Source organism: Trichosurus vulpecula, chromosome 3, assembly GCF_011100635.1.
Source record: "Trichosurus vulpecula isolate mTriVul1 chromosome 3, mTriVul1.pri, whole genome shotgun sequence".
In the NCBI taxonomy this organism is placed as follows: Eukaryota; Metazoa; Chordata; class Mammalia; order Diprotodontia; family Phalangeridae; genus Trichosurus; species Trichosurus vulpecula.
This window is the reverse complement of record NC_050575.1, coordinates 405,423,270-405,445,350: the sequence shown is the minus strand read 5'-3', so window position 1 is coordinate 405,445,350 and position 22,081 is coordinate 405,423,270.

The window sequence follows — 22,081 nt, the reverse complement described above, 5'->3', positions numbered from 1 at the left end:
GATCACAAGGTATCTCTATTTAAAGGTAGAAGAGCTTTAGAAGAAGAAATAGCTGTCCCAGGATGGGAGGATGTAACTTTCTGCTCCCTTGCAAGGGAATGGTCTAAGGGCACTGGTCTCTGTGAGGATTGGAAGCAGAAGCTACAGGGTGGAGGGTCTAAAGATTTAGAGCAATGCCTCCAGACACACTATTGAGAGAGAGAGAGAGAGACATGTTATGGCTACTAATGACTGCTAATGGCCGTCCTCACGATTGCTAGAGCTGAACAGGCTGACTTAGCTAGACTGAGAGTTTGTTTTGGGAAGATCCCAGCACGGGGTTGAAGAGGTTTTGGGATAGTGAGTTTCCAGGCTGTGATATGGTGTTTTAAGTTCCTTGCTATTATGATAAAGTGGGATGACTAGCCTGTGGGAGCTGAGCATTTGGTTATGGGATATGGTTTTCTGGTATCTGAATAAATGTTATACTTTTTTTGCCTTCTTTATGGAGGGTCTCTCATACCTTGCGATGTAGAACTACATAAGCATATTCACGATTATCGTTGATGTGTTTAATGCATTACTGTTTCACCTTGTCTTCAGTGTGGCTGAGAAGCACCTCATGTTCTAGTCTCATTTCGTAAAAACTTTTTTTTTTAATTCGTACTTTCTTTTTTTTATTGCTTTTTTTCTATAGCCGTCCACACACCAGAGATGCTGTTTAAAAGAATTCCTGTAGTCATTAGTATCTACTTACTATGGGGGTAATTACTCTTTTTTTAAATCATTATTTAATATTTTTAATTTTCAGCATTAATTTTCACAAGTTTGAATTATAAATTTTCTCCCCATTTCTAACCTCCCCCCCACTCCACGAAGGCATATATTCTGATTGCCCCATTCCCCAGTCAACCCTCCCTTCTTTCACCCCACTCCCCCCCCCATCCCCTTTTCCCTTATTTTCTTGTAGGGCAAGACAGATTTTTATGCCATTGCCTGTATATCTTATTTCCTTAGTTGCATGCAAAAACTTTTTTGAACATGTTCTTTTAAAACTTTGAGTTCCAAATTCTCTCCCCTCTTCCCTTCCCACCCACTCTCCCTAAGAAGGCAAGCAATTCAACATAGGCCACATGTGTATCATTATGCAAAACCCTTCCACAATGCTCATGTTGTAAAAGACTAACTATATTTTGCTCCTTCCTATCCTATCCCCCTTTATCCAATTTTCTCTCTTGACCCTGTCCCTTTTCAAAAGTGTTTGCTTTTGATTACCTCCCCTCCTAATCTGCCCTCCCTTCTATCCTACCCCCTTTTTTATCTGCTTCCTCTTTCTTTTCCTGTGGGTTAAGATACCCAATTGAGTGTGTCTGTTATTCCCTCCTCAGGTCAAATCCGATGAGAGTAAGATTCACTCATTCCCCCTCACCTGCCCCCTCTTCCCTCCCAACAGAACTGCTTTTTCTGGCCACTTTTACCCCATTCTATCTCTCCCTTTCTCCCTCTCTCAATATATTCCTCTCTCATCCCTTAATTGATTTCTTTTTAGATATCATCCCTTCATATTCAACTCACCTTGTGCCCTCTGTCCATATACATATATATGTAAATATATATATATATATACACGTATGTATGTATGTATGTATGTATATTCCCTTCAGCCACCCTGAGGTCTCATGAATTATACACATCATCTTTCCACGTAGGAATGTAAACAAAACAGTTCAGCTTTAGTAAGTCCCTTATGATTTCTCTTTCTTGTTTACCTTTTCATGCTTCTCTTGATTCTTGTGTTTAAAAGTCAGATTTTCTATTCACCTCTGGTCTTTTCACTGAGAAACCTTGAAAATCCTCTTTTATTGAAAATCCATATTTTGCCTTGGAGGATGATACTCAGTTTTGCTGGGTAGGTGATTCTCGATTTTAATCCTAGTTCCACTGACCTCTGAAATATCATATTCTAAGCCCTTCAATCCCTTAATGTAGAAGCTGCTAGATCTTGTGTTATCCTCATTGTGTTTCCACAATACTCAAATTGTTTCTTTCTGGCTGCTTGCAGTATGTTCTCCTTGATCTGGGAGCTCTGGAATTTGGCAACAATATTCCTAGGAGTTTTCTTTTGGGGATATTTTTGAGGAGGGGGTCTGTGGATTCTTTCAATTTCTATTTTACCCTCTGGCTCTAGAGTATCAGGGCAGTTCTCCTTGATAATTTCTTGGAAGATGATATCTAGGCTCTTTTTTTGATCATGGCTTTCAGGTAGTCCAATAATTTTTAAATTACCTCTCCTGGATCTATTTTCCACGTCAGTGGTTTTTTTCCAATGAGATATTTCACATTGTCTTCCATTTTTTCATTCCTTTGGCTCTGTTTTATAATATCTTGATTTCTCGTAAAGTCACTAGCTTCTACTTGCTCCAATCTAATTTTTAAGGTAGTATTTTCTTCAGTGATCTTTTGGACCTCCTTTTTCATTTAGCTAATGCTGCCTTTCAAGGCATTCTTCTCCTCATTGGCTTTTTGGAGCTCTTTTGCCATTTGAATTAGTCTATTTTTTAATGTTACTTTCTTCAGTATTTTTTGGGTCTCCTTTAGCAAGTCATTGACTTGTTTTTCATGATTTTCTTGCATCACTCACATTTCTCTTCACAATTTTTCCTCTACTCCTCTAACTTGCTTTTCCAAATCCTTTTTGAGCTCTTCCATGGCCTGAGACTGGTTCATGTTTTTCTTGGAGGCTTTTGGTGTAGGCTCTTTGACTTTGTTGACTTCTTCTGGCTGTATTTTTTGATCTTGTCACCAAAGAAAGATTCCAAAGTCTGAATCTGAGTCTGTTTTCGCTGCCTGGCCATGTTCCCAGCCAACTACTTGGCCCTTTAGCTTTTTGTCAGCATATGACTGCTTGTAGAGACTACTTTGTCCCAAGCTTTAGGGGCTGTGCTGCTGTTTTCAGAGCTACCTCTACACAGCAAACTCTGCCACACCAGCCCTCGCTCCTCCTCCCCCAAGAACTGCCAACCTGGACCGTAATTCAGATCCAAGCAGGCTCTGCACTCCCTCTCTGATCCACCACTTAAGTCCTCCCACAGGGTGGGCCTGGGGCCGGAAGCAACTGCAGCTGGAGCTCTGGAAGCAGCCCCAGAGCTGCAATACTTCTGTGCCCCCAGGGCTAGGGCCGACCACGCACTCCTTTCACTCCAGTCTAGCAGTTTTTCCACTAACCTTCTCTGTTGTCTTTGGCATTTGTGGGTTGAGAAGTCTGGTAACTGCCACAGCTCAATGATTCAGGGCCCTACTGCCTGTTCCTTCCAGCTCCTGCTCTGGTTGGTCCTGGCATGGCCCATGCTGGGCTGCATTCCGCTCTCCACTCTGGTCCCAGCTCCTTCCCAGGGACCATCCAGGCTTTCCTGGGCTGAAGCCCTGCTTCCCTCTACTATTTCATGGGTTCTGCAGCTCTAAAATTTATTCAGAGCCATTTTTTACAGGTGTTTGGAGGGACCTGAGGGAGAGCTTAAGCAAGTCCTTGCTTTCCAGCTGCCATCTTGGCTTTGCCCCCTCAGCTACTCATTTTAATGGTGATGGATCCTTGAAAGTGTCAAATAGTTACACTGGTCTCTACTGAATCACTTTTAATGTTTGATAGACACAAGCAGATTACAATAGAAGCTCAGAAGTCATGGTATTCCTGGAATTTGCCTATGTACAGAGTCTGTGGCTGTGTCTTCGTAATCATGAGGTAAACCTGGTTCATATGATCGATAATATTGGACTCTCTGGTCATTGATGGATATTGATTTCTGAATGCTGTTAGCATGTATGAAGGGCAAATAGAGTTCATGAGAATGAGAGAAGAAAAACCTGGCCTCTTCAAGACTGAAACTTCAAGAGAGAAGATGCGACATTCCAATCACTCTTCAAGTCACTGAAGAGAAAGACTGGACATAAGCTGACGTAAGAGGAACTGGCAGTCTCTGTCACATCCCTATTCTCACCTTGCTACACTAGAGATTTTTGGGAATTTCCTCCTGGGTAGCATCTGAGACTCTTTTTGGCATTTCATTGAGAAGGTGGTCAAGCCTTGGATATAGAACTTGGATTCTTCTTTTCCTGGTAATGAAATAGTGATCAGGAACTGTAGTTTGAATCTAAAAGTTATGTCCCCTAGATTAATAATATTTAAGGGAGTAAATAGATATAATTCTAGCCCAGTATCTCTTCTCTCTAAGGAGAACAAAGTGGCTAGCCTCTGGCCCCAATCTCTTGCTTTCTCCCCACCCCCGCCCCGGTCCTGGGCAGGAATCAGTCTCTTTTGGAGAAGGTGGGAGGAGGAGACACTAGAGATGTCTATTCTGTGAGCAACACTAAGATATAACCATGTGGATGCACATAATTTACATGGGCAAAATGAAAGAGAACAGAAACAAACACCTGTAGGCCCATTTCTTGGAGCTCAGAGGTAAGAGGCAGAGTGGGGAAGGATGTCCTCCCCCTCTCACTGATTCAATTCATGGGGCCCATGCTGTGCGTGAATTATGATCTTCACTCTTTGGAAACAGTAGGAAAAAGTGATAGACCATTCCAGTCTGGCAATTTTTAAAGACATGGCCTGTTGTGGCCACACAATCAAAAGAGGCTATGCCCACCTATGTGACCTGTGTGGTGGGGGACACAGAGACCGCCATATTAGGTAATATGGACATGCTCCAAAGGCCCTTCAAGGGCACTTTCAAGTTAGGTGAGCTAGGCATAACCAGACAAGCCCAGATTACATTTGTAATACTATTTTCTAGTTTTGGTATTGTTACAAATGTATCAATATTCTATTTTCCTGCTATTAATACATGTTATATTGTTATTTTTCTTTGTATTTAAAACAGCATATTAGGTGGTGCTTTGCATGATGATACGTGATTGTATATTTTGACTTGATGTAATATCAATGTGGATTCAATATAAACAAATAATTTTCACTGGACTGAAACTATGTGGCCTCATGGATAAATGTAACATGTGCTTCAAAAACCTCTTCTACAGGGGCTATATTTTCTATTTTCTATTATTGTAGCCTTAAGCTACAAATGGAATGTTGTTGAAAAGGCAATTTTTAATGTTTGAGGAGACTGTTGTAAGAGCTTGAGAGAAAGTGAATATTATTTTCTGTCATGGTTGGAGAGATGATGGGAAGAAAGAAGAGAGAGCAGACTTACTTGACTGTACTGTTTTAATCTTTTTCTTGCGAAGAAGATGAAGTAAATTCTGGTAAAGAGACATGGTTACCTGAATGAACTGAATGATGTGAAACAGTCTTCTCTGGAGTAAAAAGCAGTCATCTGCCATTACAGTGAAGGTTTGAAGAGATTATAATTGTGATAATTCTTACAGCCCAAATATATTAAATAAATATTTTGTCTTTTTATATTACTTGCACTGTTAATAAGTTGTATTTTTAGCAATAAGTTTAATATTTAATCACAGGAGAGTAAATGATTTAGTATACAGAAAGATATGAGAAACTATTATTGGGAAATGAGATTTCTTCAATTCATTCAATACATATTAAACTCAATAAATGTCGAATGAAATGGAGTGAGAGTTCAAGCCAATTGACTGATTAATGAGAAAGACGTTAAATTTTTAATTAATAAGAAAACATTCAAATAGGACCCTGGATTATTCTACAATTCAAAAGGATAAGACTAAATATGGGAATGAGTCAAGAAGTATCTTGAGTTCGGATCATGCTTCAGACACTTACTGGCTGTGTGACAAGTCATTTAACTTATGTCTCAGTTTCCTTATCTGTAAAATGGGGATTAAAAAATAGTAATGCCTACCTTGAAGAACCGGTGTGAAGAGCAAATGAGATCATAATTGTAAAGCACTTAGCACAGTGCCTGGCACATGGTGGATGCAATATGAATGTTAGCTATTATTGTTATTATTATTATTATTATTATCATTATTATTATTATTGAAATTGACATGGTTTAGCCTATAATCTCCTTCACTTAATGGAATAAAGTCCAAGGGAAAGAACTGAGGCCCATGTTCCTGGGTCACATATTGACTTGAATGGGGAAGGCCTGCCTCTCTTCTCTCACCAAGAAGACAGCACCTGGTTAACCAAGATCCTTTTGAATGACCCTCAGGTCCAGCTGCATTGCTCTAGTCCATCAAAGAGGCTCCTTCCTCTCTTCATCTTGTTAGCAGACCTGTTCTAGTTACAGAATGTCTACACATGCTCCAAAGATTATGTGAGGATGACTTCAGTCTAGAACTCTGCACAGTCTCCTAAGAGCTGGGCTCACCAGCCAGTCCCCATATCCAAAGATGGAAAGAATCATGCTTCAGTGGCCTTGAACCTCACCTGGTTATAATTCATTGAAAACCTAGGAACTGTAATAAAAGCAAGACTTGTGAAAATGGATTATTCAAGGAATACGCACTTAATATCCAATATGATAAAAATGTGGTTTCATGAGGAAGAATGGAATAGGATAAAATCTTATGAACTCATTGCCAAATTATGTAAAACAAGTGATCAAAAGCAAAGGAAAACACAATGCACATGAAATATTTTTAAAAGATATAAAATGTTTTAAGATTTATTGTAAAAGTCAGTAAATCAAATTGCTTTCTCCAGTCTTTGTGTCCCCCTCATAGACACTGCCCCCACATGGGTATCTTCCTTTCTACCTCCATTCCTCAGCTTTGCAGATCCTCTTTATGTGTTGACTTTCTCCATTACAATGTAAACTCCTCAAGAACAGGGATTGCCTTTTTTTAAAGACAGAAATAAAAAGATGGAGAAATAAAGCGTTTTATTAAGAGCTTACTCTGTGCCAGGCATTGCGGTATGCTAGACAAGTTACAGTCTATTAGGGGAAAACAAAAAATAAAGGGGAGTTGAAGGGGAGGGGCATTGAGAAGGAAGAAGGGTAGCATGGCAACCCAGGGGGACTGGATGGTAGGTTGGAAATTCAGAGGGCAGCTTGGCTGAGAGGGTTCCTCCTGCTGTGGGGGTTTGCAAGGCAGGTATTAGGGTGGAACAAGTCTTCAGGGGAGCACAAAAGCCAGTGTGGAAGGGAAACAGACCAGAGACTGCTTCTATTAATAAATGTTATCTTCTCTCTGTCTCTATCTCTATCTCTGTCTCTGTCTCTGTCTCTGTCTCTGTCTCTGTCTCTATCTCCCTCCCTCCCTTCCTCCCTCCCTCTCTCTCTCTCTCTCTCTCTCTCTCTCTCTCTCCCCCCTCCCTCCATCTTGGTTTGTCTCATGTATTTCTTATGCCACGGTAGATCACAAGCTCCTTGAGAGCAGGAACCCCGACTTATTCCTGCCTTCCTTCCCAGAATGGTTGAGGAGCAGTTTTTAAAGCCACCATTGGAAGATGAATTTATGATCTTACCCCCAGTGTTCAGTTCAGGCCCTACTTGGCCCAGAGCCACCCTTTAATCTGGAGTTCGGGTCGGGAAGCCCCGGGGGCAGGGAGGAAGTGAGCATCAGAGGGTGACTAACAGGTATCTGTTTGCAGTCACCAGGTGATCCTTGCTTTGGCATTGCACCCACGGGCCCAGTGGAATGGGCAGCCTGGTGGAGGTCCTTTATTCTCTGTCTTTGTAGGTCTGAAAAAGCCTTGAAGTATTTGCTTTCCCTACACCATGAGCTGCACCAGAGAGGACAAGCATGGTGTGGCTGTGGACAGTGTTGGCTCTGGTGGCGGGGTCCTACTGCTAGTGACCAGGGTCAGGAGGCTCGTCCTGGGTGGCAGCGGCCCCAACTCCTTCACAGAGGACGTGAGGAAGCCTCCGTGGGCACTGGTGACAGAGAGGCTTGGAGGAGGGTCCTTAAGCAAGGTGCTCATAGGGAAAGGGGTACAGGGTGGGGGAGACACAGATAGGAGAGGGACTACAGTTCTGCTTCTGGAGTCCAGGGAGTCATGGGTTCATCCGCTTTCTGAGCCTCGGATTCCCTACTTGTACAATGCTGTAGTGATGTTTTACAGGAGAACAAAGTATAACCTAACCTCTGGTCCTTAGTTCTTTGAATGGACCTCTGACACATGTCCCTAATTTCTGAAGATGCAATAACTAATATAATAACTGGTCAAGACTAGATACCACAATACTGACAAAATTTGTACCTGACTTCCTTTAAAGCCTTCCCACCAGGTATGCCTGGGCACCCAGGCTTTATCAGCAGTTTTTATTTAGGTACAGTGATCACACACCAGCACATATAGTTGTTCTTATTCTATTCAACAAACATTCCTTCCTTGCCTATTATGTGCAAGTCACTGGGCTATACCTTCTTTCCTTCTCCTGTGCTGATCCCCGGTCCATCAAGTGATGATATTATTACTTGGGCTCCATGTTCTAAAGTCACCTTTTCCTTTCCTAGCTCAATCTGGTCTATTCATTCAAGTCTTGCTCAGCAGACAGGAAAAAGTTTTTGTTATAATAGGCTATACTTATTCCACTGACATTTCTCACTGCTTTTGAGTTAGAGAAACAAGAGAGTTGGAGACTCTCATTTTGTTCCCATACCCTACCTCCTGATCACCTGGTACTGTCTGAGATGCTGACTCCCTCTCTTCTGCCTATGTGTTGCAGCTTTCCCCATCACCTGCATGCGAGACCAGCTGGATGCAGTGGTGATGGGTAGTGACATTGAGAGCCTAGTAGTAGCAGCTGTCCTGGCCAAAGCTGGGAAACAAGTCCTCGTACTGGAGCAACATACCAAAGCAGGTGGCAATAGTCACACTTTTAATCAGAATGTTCTGGAATTTGACACTGGTAAAGTGTGGGAAGAGAGACACATAGGCAATAAAATGGCATCAACATATCCTTTTCAGAGTTAGACAAATCTAGCCAAAAAATAAACAAGAAATAAGGACCTAAAAAAAGATTTTGGAAAATGATAGATCTTTGGAGATTACTGAATGGGATTACAAAGGAGCATATCTATTTCTCACCTGTGGATGGCACTTCTATAGATATTAATAATGCATCAGGTCTTAAAAACTTCACAAACAAATGCAGAAAAGCATATATATTAACAACTCCTTACTGACTTCAATTCAGTAAAATTAATTCAAGAAAGGGCCACTGAAGAAATGATTAAAATAATCAAAGGCCAATTAATTTAATCCTAAAGAATTGGTGAGTTAAAAATATCATAGAAACAACAGAAAATTTCATTAAGATAATGACAACAATGAGAAAACCAGAATTTTTGTATGCACTCAAAGTAGTCCTTAGAAATGTAAAAAGTTTATATATCTAAATGTTTTTAACAAAAGAAAGAAAAACATCAATGAATTGTAACAAAAAAACTAGAAAATCAATAAATTTAACCCCTAACCAGAAATTAGCTAAGTGTATAACACTTTGGTACATCACTTAAATCTTTGCCTCTGGGGAGGCTAAGGATGGTGGATTTCTTGAGTTCAGGAGTTTTGAGTTGGTGACTGGGTGTCCACATTAACTCCAGAACCAATACGGTGAGCACACAGGAGTGGGTGAAAGGGATTAGAACGGGGGTGGAATACAAGGCTGTCTAGGATGGGGTAAACCAGCCCATGTTAAAAAGGGAGCAGGCCAAAGCTCTCACGCTGACTGGCGGTGGGATTGGGGCCATGAGTGGCTGATGCCACTGGGTAAGATAGGAAGGCCAATCTAAGAGAGAGAGAGAAAGAGAGAAAGAAAGTCAGGAAGGAAGGGAGGGAGGGAGGGAGGAAGGAAGGAAGGAAGGAAGGAAGGAAGGAAGGAAGGAAGGAAGGAAGAAAGGAAAGATGGATTTCTGGAAAGAAAAAAACAGATGAACAAAATCAAAAGCAAAGAAAGAATTAATAAATAAAATGAGGAGCTGTTTTTTAAAAATATAGGCTACTTTAGGCTAATTTGATTTTTTTAAAGAAAAAGGAAAAACTAATTATCACTATGAATAATTAAAAAAGACAATTCATAACAAATGAACACTGGACCTAGAGGCAGGAAGGCTTGAATTCAAATCCAGCCTCAGACACTTCCTATGTGACCCAAAGCACATCATTAAACCTCTGTATGCCAGTTTTCTCAGTAAGATGGGGATAATAATAGTGCCTATCTCTCAAAATTACTGTGAGAATAAAATGAGATAATATTTATATAGTGCTTTGCAAACCTTAAAGTGCTATATAAGTGCTAGCTATTATTAGTATTATTACTGGAAACTATTTTGCTCAACTATATAAATATTTACAAAAATCTGAAAGCTCAGATTAACAGAACAAGAAATGGAATTTAATTAACCCAACCTCAGAAAAATAAATTGAATAAGCCATAAATGAACTCACAAAAGGAAAAAAAAACAGGGAAGAGATGGCATTATAAGCAATTTCTCTCAAACATTCAAAGAAAAATGAATTCCACTATTTCACAAACTGCTTGCAAAAATAGAAAAAGGAGAATCTTACCTATTTTCTTCTATGATACAAATATGGTCTTGATGTCTAAAGCAGAGAGTCAAAGCTCAAAGACGACATCAACATCTCTAATGAACACTGACATAAACATTTTAAATGAAATATTAACCAAGAGGCTACAGCAATATATCACAAAAATTATATTCTGTGGCCAGGTTGGATTTATACCAGAAATGCTGGACTGGTTCAACAGTAGGAAAGTTATAAACACAGTATGCTGTAGTAATAAAAAACTGTGATTCTATCAATAGATATAGAAAATGATTTTTTAGTAAAGTACGATAAAGTACACATAATTCTGTTAAAAATATTAGAAAACATAGGAACACAAATGGACCTTTCCTTAATATGGCAATAGGACAGCTAAGGAGAGCACTGGGCCTGGAATCACTAGCACCTGAGTTCAAATTTGGCCTCAGAAACTAGGTCTGTGACTCTGGGCAAGTCTCTTAACCTTGTTTGCCTCAGTTTCCTCATCTGTAAAATGAGCTGGAAAAGGAAATGGCAAACCACTCCAGTATCTTTGCCAAGAAATTCCCAAATGGAGTTACAAAGAGTCAGATATGACTGAATAATAATATTTATCTAAAATCCAGAGACATTATAGGATAAACTAGAGACCTTTCCAATAAGGTCATCCAAATGACACCTAGGTTGTGAGCCTGGGAGACTGAGAAGATATTAGCACCGTTGACTGCAATAGAGAAGGTAGGAAGATGGGAGGTTTGGGAATAAAGATGGTGATTTTGGTCATGGACATGTTGAGTTTAAGACATCTGAGGGAAATCCAGTGCAAAATGTCCAATATGCAGCTGGAGACGTAAAACTAAAATTCAAGATGGAGGTTAGGCTGGACATTTGCATAGAGATGATCCATGGGAGTTAATGAGATCGCCAAATGAAACTATAGAGGGAGAAGAGAGGAGAAGGCTCTGGACAAATCCTTGAGGGACACCCACAGCTGATGGGTATTACATGGATGAAGCTCCAGCAAATGAGACTGAAAAGAAGGGCTCAGGGAGGAAGGAGAAGTAGGAGAGAGCCATGTCATAAAAACCTAGAGAGAAGAGCATATCAAGGAGAAGACAGTACTCAACAGTGACAAAGGCTACAGAGAGGTCAGAAGGAAAAAGCTTGAGAAAAAGTCATTCTCAGACTCCTGGGAGCCAAGATGGTGGAATAAGCAGTAAGTCATTCTCAATCTCCCTTACTGACCTCTAAAAACCCAGAAAACATCACCCCAGGAAAAATCCTGGAATAGCAGAGTCAGCAGAAAGATGGGGAGCAGCAGTTTTTTAGCCCAGGAGGCTTGGGGGATTAATGGGAAAGATCTCTCTTGCTCTGGTGGAAGGGGAAGAGTACAGAATGGGAGGTATCTTGGCAAGACAGCAGCAAGCCCCACCTCAGCAAACTAACAGGAGATCCTGAGCCCCAGGGTGGTGGAGCAGGCAAGTGCCAACACCAGGACCTACCCTCTCCCCCCTCAGCATGCCTTGACACAACCAGGAGAACCAGCAGACTCCAGCCCACAGAACTACCATGTGCACTGGTGGGCAATCATCCTCCAGCATTCAAACCATGCTGTGCTTCAATGTAACTCCAGATGGGCAGGCACCCTCCAGCAGCCCAACTCCCACATGCTTCAATGTAACCTCAGCCAAACAGGTGTCCTCAACTGCCAGTCCTCCACGTGTTTCATTGCAGCCCCAGTGAGCAGGAATCCTCCTGCAGCCAGATACTGCCAACCCCAGCCCCCCCACCCCAAGCTTCAGTGTAGCCCCAGGGAAATGCAGAAAAACCCCACCTGGCCTCAGCACATACCAGCCACCACCGCTAGGACCCCAGCTCAACACCAGGTAAGCTGCCAGACCCCTACAGCCTCTGGCTTGGACCCACAGCCTCCTAGTTGGACCTGAGGGCCCAACACACAAAGCCAGTGACCAGGCCCCTGGACCCCAACACAAGAAGCTTGGGACACTGACCCCTGTGCTCCAGCAGGACAGCTCAATTTTAAAAGCCAAGGAATAGGCAAACATCATGAGCAAAAAGAAGAAATGGACACTGACTATAGATTCTTTCTATGGGGAGAGTAAAGAGCAAAACACAAATTCAGAAGACAACATTGTCAATATAACTACATGGAAACCTCAAAGGAGAATAGGAACTGGTCTCAAACCCAAAAAGCCTTTTTGGAAGAGCTCAAGGACTTTTAAAAAGTCAAATAAAAGAGGCAGAAGAAAAACTGAGAAAAGAAATGAAAGGTATGCAAGAGAAAGTCAATAGCTTGGAAAAGGAAGGACAAAAATTGACTGTAAAAACAATTCCTTAAAAAATATAATAGGCCAAGTGGAAAAAATCCACTGGAGAAAACACCTCCTTAAAAATTAGAATTGGCCAAATGGAAAAGGAGGCACAAAAATTCACTGAAGAGAACTCCTTAAAAAGTAGAATTGGCTAAATGGAAAAGGAGGTACAAAAGCTAACTCAAGAAAATAATTCATTAAAAATTACAATTGGGCAAGTGGAAGCTAATGACTCTATGAAACATCAAAAATCAGTTAAACAAAATCAAAAGAATGAAAAAATAGAAGAAAATATAAAATACTTTACCAGAAAACCAAATGACCTGGAAAATACATCCAGGGGAGATAATTTAAGAATTGCTGGTCTACCTGAAAGCCATGATCACAAAAAAGAGCCTGGACAGCATCTTTCAAGAAATCAAGGAAAACTGCCCTAAAGTCCTAGAACCATAGGGTAAAACTGTCATCGAAAAAAATCCACTGATCACCTCCTGAAAGAGATCCCAAAATGAAAATGCCAAGGAATATTGCAGCCAAATTCCAGAATTACCAAGTCAAGGAGAAAATACTTCAAGCAGCCAGAAGGAAACAATGTAATATCATGAAATCACAGTTCCATCACAAGGACCTTGCAGCTTCCACATTCAAAGATCAAAGGGCTTGGAATATGATATTCCAGAAGGCAAAAGAACTTGGATTACAACCAAGGATCAACTACTCAACAAAACTGGAACATTCAATGAAATAGGGGACTGCCAAACCTTCCTGATGAAAATACCAGAGCTCAACAGAAAATCTGATCTTCAAAATATAAGACTCAGGAAAGGCATAAAAAGGTAAACTGGAAAGGGAAAAAAAATGTCATTCAATACAGGGCATCCCTACATGGGAAATGGTACTTGTAACTCTTGAGAACTGTAACTTTGTTATGACATTTAGAAGGGGTATACAGGCAGGAGGTGTGGGTATAAGTTGACTTTGATGGAATGATAAAATGTCTAATTAAGAAATGAAAAGGGATTGTCCTGGGAGAAGAGGAAAGGAGGCGGCAGAAAAGGAGGCAGTAAATTACATCACATGAAGAGGTGCAAAGACCTATTACAGTAGAGGGAAAGAAACAAGGAGATGAGCATTGCTTGAACCTTACTCTCTCATCAGATTTGGTGCAAAGAAGGAATAACATACTCAGGTGTAGAAATCTAACTTACCTTAAAGGAAGGAGGAGAAAGAGAAAGAAAAGGGAGGGGGTGGATAGAAGAGAGGAAAGACTGAGGGAGGCAGTTGCCAAAAGCAAAACTCTAGAAAGACTAAAAATTAATTGGAAACTAAACAATCTAATCCTAAAGAATGAGCAGGTCAAAAAATGAATCCTAGAAACAATCAATAACTTCATCCAAGGGAATGACAATAATGAGACAACATACCAAAATTTATGGGGTGCAGCCAAAGTGGTTCTTACAGGAAGTTTTATCTCTAACTGCTTACATGAACAAAATGGAGAAAGAAGAGATCAATGAATTGGGGATGCAACTAAAAAGGCTAGAAGATGAACAAATTAAAAATCCCCAATTAAATACCAAATTAGAAATTCTGAAAACCAAAGGAGAGATTAAATTGAAGGATTAAATTGAAATTAAGAAAACTATTGAACTAATAAAACTAAGACCTGGTTTTATGGAGGGAAACAATAAAATAGATAAACCTTTGGTTAATCTGATTAAAAAAAAAAGGAAACCAAAATACCAATATCAAAATTGAAAAGGGTGAATTCACCACGAATGAAGAGGAAATTAAAACAATAATTAGGAGCTACTTTGCCCAACCATATGCCAATAGAGTTAACAATCTTAATGATATGGATGAATATTTACAAAAATATGAATTGCTCAGATTAACAGAAGAGTAAATAGAATACTTAAAAGAACCTCATTTCAGAAAAAGAAAGTAAGCAAGCCATCAATGAACTCCCCCCCAAAAAAATCTCCAAGGCCAGATGGAGTTGCAAGTGAATTCTATCAAATATTTAAAGAACAATTAATTCCAAAATAGAGAAACTATTTGGGCAAACAGGCAAAGGAGTCCTACCAAATTCTTTTTATGATACAAACATGGTACTGATACCTAAACCAGGAAGAACTAAAACAGAGAAAGAAAATTATAGACCAATATCCCTAATGAATATAGAGACAAAATTTTAAATAAGATATTAACAAAGAGATCTTTACAAATGAAAGTGTCAATAAAACAAGAAGTTTATGGAACAGAGAAATTAGGGAGGGATTATTTGTATTCTAAAGTGATTCACTACACAATTCCTTTAAAATGGATTATAGATTTAGATTTGCAAGGAAATTGAAAAGCCATCAAATCCAACAGATGAGGAACCAAAGAATTTGAGAGGTGGAAGAAATCCCAGCAACCATCTGGTCTCAGTCATGGAAGCTGAGACTAAGAAAGGGTAAATGATACCTAAGGCACTTATTGGCACTAAGCATGTAAAAGTTCAGTTTGCACACAGCTTTTTAGGAACTTATCTATTGAATAACATCTGCCTGTCTTCTCTCAGGCCAGGAACTGCCTGCCTTTAGCATCATATTTTTCCGTGAAGGTGGCATTACATCCTGGGAGGGGGTGGGACGTCAGGCTGCCTACCATGGGGCAAACTGACCCAGTTAGGAAAAATAGGGCAGGTTAAAGCTTCCACAGAGATCAGCATTGAGATCAATCCCATGAATGGCCACTGAACTTCCAGCCTGAGTGAGAGAGGCCCAGTCTTTATAAACAAACAAAAACCCCTTATCTTCAAGGCTAGTTTTGAAAACCAAATATTGTTTCTTTTGTGTCATTGCGGTCCTTGCACCTTCCCACAGCTGTGCACTCTCTTCCATTAGGTCCCAGAAGTCCAGGTAGCATAACTCAGTAAAATTTCTCCCAAATCTTGCTTTCTGTAAATCTGCACTCTTTTTGTCCTTCATAGTATAAGTCATCCTTCCAAGAAAGGGAAGGCATCCCATCCTCGTCATACCACTTATTTTATTGGCTTTTCTTGATTGATCAGGCCCTACTAAACTGACTTATGTTAACCAAGCTCCCAGGAAACTTTTATAATTTAAACATCTATTCATTCTTTGTATTTGAAACCCAACCTTAGCAAACTATCAGGTAGAGAGTAGGTGCTTAATAAATGCTTGCTTATTGGTTGACTCATTTATTTATTTTGTTAACTAATTTTTACAAATGAACAAATATTTATTTTCTATACCTCTCCCCATGCATACTAAAATAAAAACCAAAACCCTTGTAATAAATATGCATAATCAAGTAACATAAATTCCCAAATTGGCCATGTCCAAAAATGTATGTCTCATTTATCATCTGGGGACTTTCACCTCTATGTCAGGAGGTAGGTAGCATTCTTCATCATTGGTCCTCTGGAATCATGATTGACCTTGAATGGCATTGATCAGTGTTCTCAAGTCCTTCAAAATTGTTTGTATTTATAATGCTGTTATTATTAAATGGTTCTATTTCTGCCCATTTCATGCTGCATTAGTTCCTAAAAGCCTTCCCATGTTTTTGGAAATCTTTCTTTTCATTATATTGTGTGGCATAATAGCATTCCATGACATTCATTTACCATAATTTATTTAGCCATTCCTTTGTTGATGGGCACTCCCTTTTTTCCAGTTCTTTCCCACCCCCAAAAAGAGTTGCTATAAATATGTTTGGGTTCTTTTCCTTTTTCTTAGATCTCTTTGAGTTACAAAGTCAACTAGAGGTATCCCCAAGTCAGAGACTATGCATGCTTTAGTGACTTCAATCTGCATTCAGACTCCATAGTTCTTTTTCTGGATGTGGATAGCATTTTTCATCATGAAGACTTCTGGAACTGTATCACATCATTATATAGCTGAAAAGAGCTAAGTTTCTCAAAGCTAATCATCACACAATGTTGCTGTTACTGTGTGCAGTGTTCTCCTGGTTCTCCTTACTTCACTTAGCATCAGTTCACGTAAGTATTTCCAGGTTTTTCTGAAGTCTGCCTGCTCATCATTTCTTAGAACAATAGTATTCCATTACATTCATAAGCAACAACTTGTTCAGCCATTCCCCAATTGATGGGCATTCCCTCAGTTTCTAATTCTTGGCTACCACAAAGAGCTGCTATAAATATTTTTGTATATGTGAGTCCTTTTCCCAGTTTTATGATCTCTTTAGGATACAGACCTAGAAGTGGTATTGCTGGATCAAAGAGTATACACAATTTTATAGCCCTTTGAGCACAGTTCCAAATTGCTCTCCAGAGTGGTTAAATTAGTTCACAACTCCACCAACAATGCATTAGTGTTCCAATTTTTTGACATCTTCGCTAACATTTACCATTTTCCTGTTTTGTTATATTAGCCAACCTCAACCTCAGAGTTGTTTTGATTTGCATTTCTCTAATCAATAGTGATTTAGAGCATTTTTTCATATTACTGCCAATAGCTTTAAATTCTTCCTCTGAAAACTGCCTGTTCATATCCTTTGACCATTTATCAATTGGGGAATGACTTGTATTCTTATGAATTTGACTCCATTCTCTATATAGTTTAGAAATAAGGCCTTTATCAGACACACTGATTATAAAAACTGTTTCCCAGCTTTCTGCTTTCCTTCTAATCTTGATTGCATTGGCTTTGTGCAAAAACTTTTCAATTTAATGTAATCAAAATTATCCATTTTGCATTTGGTAATGTTCTCTATCTCGTTTGGTCATAAATTTTTTTTTTGTTCTCTATAAATTCCTTGCTCTTCTAGTTTGTTTATAGTATCAGCCTTTATATCTAAATCATATACCCATTTTGACTTTATCTTGGTGTAAGATGTTGTCTATGTCTAGTTTCTGTGATACTGTTTTCTAGTTTGCCCAGCAGTTTTTGTTAAATAGTGAGTTCTTATCCCAGAAGCTGGAGTCTTTGGGTTTATCAAACAGTAGATTACTATAGTGATTAACTACTGTCTCTTGTGTGCCTAATCTATTCCACTGATCCATCACTCTATTTCTTAGCCAGTACCAACCAGTTTTGATGACTGCTGCTTTATAATGCAATTTAAGATCTGGTATGGCTAGGTCATCTTCCCTTGCATTACTTTTCATTAATTCCCTTGATACTCTGGACATTTTATTTTTCCAGATGAATTTTTAAATTATTTTTCCTAGCTCTATAAATAACTTTTTGGTAGTTTGATTGCTATGGCACTCAATAAGTAAATTAATTTAGGTAGAATTATCATTTTTATTATATTAGCTTGGCCTACCCGTGAGCAAATTATATTTTTCCAATTATTTAGATCTGGCTTTATTTGTATGAAAAGTGTTTTGTAATTTTGGTCATATATTTCCTGGGTGTGTCTTGGTAGGTAGACTCTCAAATATCTTATAATGTCTATAGTAACTTTAAATGGAATTTCTCCATTTTTTGCTATTGGGCTTTGTTAGTAATATAGAGAAATGGTGATCATTTATTTATTTTGTTTTTGGCAGGGCAGTTGGGGTTAAGTGACTTGCCCAAGGTCACACAGCTAGTACATGTGTCAAGTGTCTGAAGCCGGATTTGAACTCAGGTCCTCCTGACTCCAGGGCCAGGGCTCTACACACTGCGCCACCTAGTTGCCCCTAAATGCTGATTATTTATGTGGGTTTATTGTATATCCTGCAATTTTGCTAAAGTTGTTTATTATTTCAAGTAGTTTTTTATTTGATTCTCTAGGATTCTCTAAGTATAACATATCTGCAAAGAGTGATAGCTTTGTTTCTTCTTTGCCTATTCTAATTCCTTCAATTTCTTTTCCTTATCGCTAAATCTAATTTAGTTTCTAGTACCACATTGAATAACAGTGGTGATAATGGACATCCTTGTTTTACCCCTGATCTTATTGGAAATGCTTCTAGCTTTTCCCCATTACATATAATGCTTGCTGATACTACTTATCATTTTAAGGAAGACTCCATTTATTCCTGTGCTCTCTATTGTTTTTGATGGGAATGGGTGTTTTATTTTGTCAAAAGCTTTTTCCGCATCTATTGAGATAATCATATGGTTTCTGTTAGTTTTGTTCTTGATATGGTCAATTATGCTTATAGTTTTCCTAATATTGAACCAGCCTTGTATTACTGGTATAAATCTTACCGGGTCATAGTGTATTATCCTCATGGTAAGTTGCTGTAATCTCTTTGTTAATATCTTATTTAAAATTTTGTCTCTATATTCATTAGGGATATTGGTCTATAATTCTCTTTCTCTGTTTTAGTTCTTCCTGGTTTAGGTATCAGTACCATGTTTGTATCATAAAAAGAATTTGGTAGGACTCCTTTGCCTATTTGCCCAAATAGTTTATATTGTCAACCTTGAGTAAACTCCGACTGCAGAATCCTGTGCCAGGCACTGCATGGAGAAGCCTAATGGGAGAGGAAGACCACAAGCATTTGGTCTAAGAATTTTAGATACAATTGGGAATTCAAGGTACAAACTATGGGTTCATAGCCTCGTAGACAAAGGTCATCTAGTCCAATGCCTCCCTCCCAACTTTATTTTCAAATGAGAATCCCAAACCTAGAGAGATATTAAGATCATAGATTTAGAGCTGGAAGGGAATTTCAAGGCCATCTAGTCCAGACCCCTTGTTTTACAGATGAAGATACTGGGGGCAAAAGAGATTAAATTATTTTTCCAAGATTACATAAATAACAAGTATCAGAATCAGGATCTGCACCTAGTTCCTCAGATTCAGAATTCACCATTCCTTCTAATGCACTCCACTACCCTCATCTGGGCATCTCAGAGAAGGGCACTCCATTGTGACAGGCTAGGGTTATGGTGCATCCTAATCATTCAGCAGGTAAGCTGGTGCAACAGGGTCAGCTAATACTTAAGTCCTTGAAGATCATAGATATTGGTTTCAACTCTGCCTACCAACTTGCTGTATGATATCTTGAATAACTTATGGGACCCAGGCTAGGAGCTCCAAGCACCTGGAAGGACTCTGGTTTAGGGAAAAGGCAGAGCAGTGCAGTAGAGAGAATCCCAGGCTTGGAGTTAGAAAATCTGAGCTGGGGGATTATTAGGAGGTAAAGTTGAACTCTCCCAACACGCTCTAAACAACTTTAAAATTATGCCTCAAATCAAACTGTAGTGCAGCAAAGCCAACAAAAAGTTGGAGTGAGATATTTTTCTGGCCTGAGAAAATTTAAGACATTGGCATGTAATACAGGACTGAGGTCTATCTGAAGCCCACATGTGTGGCACCAGCAACAAATGACTACAGTAGCAGAAGCAGCAGCTTCAGGAACTCTTGGTCCAGAGATGTTGGGAGAGGTGAACACCTGCTTAGAAAGAGATTAAAGGGCACCTTTGCTAACAATGGGAACAGTTGGGGTTGATGGCTAATTCTATTTCCCATATACTGTTCTGCATCACAGTTCCAGGGCCAAGAGGCACACTTGTACTTGTGCCTGCAGGAGACCAGTGACCCTTCCTCGGTACAGACCAGAATACAGACCAGGAGAGCAGTGACTGTGCCTCTTCCAGGATCACACCAACTTGGAAGCACCAAAAACTTGCAGACTCCCAGAACTAGTTCTGGAAAGAAGAGCACAAAAAAGCCTGAAGATTGGTACAGTCCCTCCCTATCCCAAGGTGAACTTAACATTAAGTTCAAAGTCAACAAACAGGCTGGAAAAATGTGCAAGACACACACACACACAAATTTGACCATAAAAAGCTAATATGGTGGCAGGGAAGACTTAGACATAAACTAAGAAGACAACAATTTGAAAACAGCTACCAAAAAAACTCAAAGAGAAAATGCTAATTGTTATCTAAACCCAACGAGAAGTCCTAGAAGAATTAAAGAAAGTATTAATAACAGTAGAGGGAAAATTGGGAAAAGAAATGAGAGTAATGCAAGAAAATCATGAGAAGAAAATTAATAGCTTGGTAAAAGAGGCACAAAAAATGCTGAAAAAAATACTTTATGAAACAAAATTGGCCTAATGATAAAAAGGGGCACAAAACTTTACTGAAGAACTTAAAAAGCACAATTGGCCAAATGGAAAAAAGAGGTACAAAATATCACTGAAGAAAATAATTCCTTAAAAATTTGAATTGGGCAAGTAGAAGCTAATGACTCTATGAGACAGCAAGAAACAATAAAACAAAAGCATGAATAATAGAAGAAAATATGAAATATCTTATCATAAAAACATGAAAATAGATTGGTGATAGAAAATCTAAGAATCACTGGACTACCTGAAAGCCATGATAAAAGAAAAGGGCCCAGATATCATATGTCCAAAAATTATCAACGAAAACTACCCACATAGCTTAGATCCAGAGGGCAAATTAGTAATTGAAAGAACTCAGTGATCACTTCCCGAAAAAAGATTTCAAAATGAAAACTCCCAGTAATATTATAGCCAAATCACAGAGCTCCCAGGTCGAACAGAAGGTAATACAAGAAGCAAGCAAGGAACAATTCAAATATCGTGGAGCTACAGTCAGTATCACACAAAATTTAGTGGCTTCCATATTAAGGGAACAGAGGGCTTGTAATATGATATTCTACAAGGTAAAGGAGCTAGGATTACAAGTAAGAATCACCTATACAGAAAAATTGACAGTAATCCTTTCAGGGGAAATGGATATTCAAGGAAACAGAGGACTTTCAAGCGTTTCTGATGAAAAGACCAAATAGAAAATCTGACATTCAAACAAAAGCCTCAAGAGAAGCATAAAAAGGTAAACATGAATGGGTAATCACAAGGTGCTTGATACAGTTACACTGTTTACATCTCTATATGTGAGGAAGATACATGTAACTCCTAAGAACTTCATCATTATAAGGGCAGTTAAAAGGAGTTTGCATAGACAGAGGGCATGGGTCTGAGTCCATTATGTTGGAATGATTTCTAAAAAAAATAGTGAAAGGAGGAGAAAGAAGGATGCCGTGGGAGGAAGAAGGGAGAGACAGAATGGAGAGAATTTTCTCACATAAAAGTGGCATGCAGGGAAGTTTTTACAATGGAGGAGGAAATGTGGGGGCTGGCAATGCTTAAACCTCACTCTTATCAGAACTGGTTCAAAAAAGGAAAAATATATGTATTTCATGTTAATCAATATGATATGTGTAACGAATATGCCAATAATTTAATTTTCTCAAGAGCTGGCTCCGGCTTGGGAGTCAGAGCTTAAACTGATTAATCAAAACTCTGACAAGGCTCACAATCACTGGACCTAAGTGAAGGGAATCAAATACTGGAAAACTGTTCCTCTCGGAGAAGTCTGCTTCT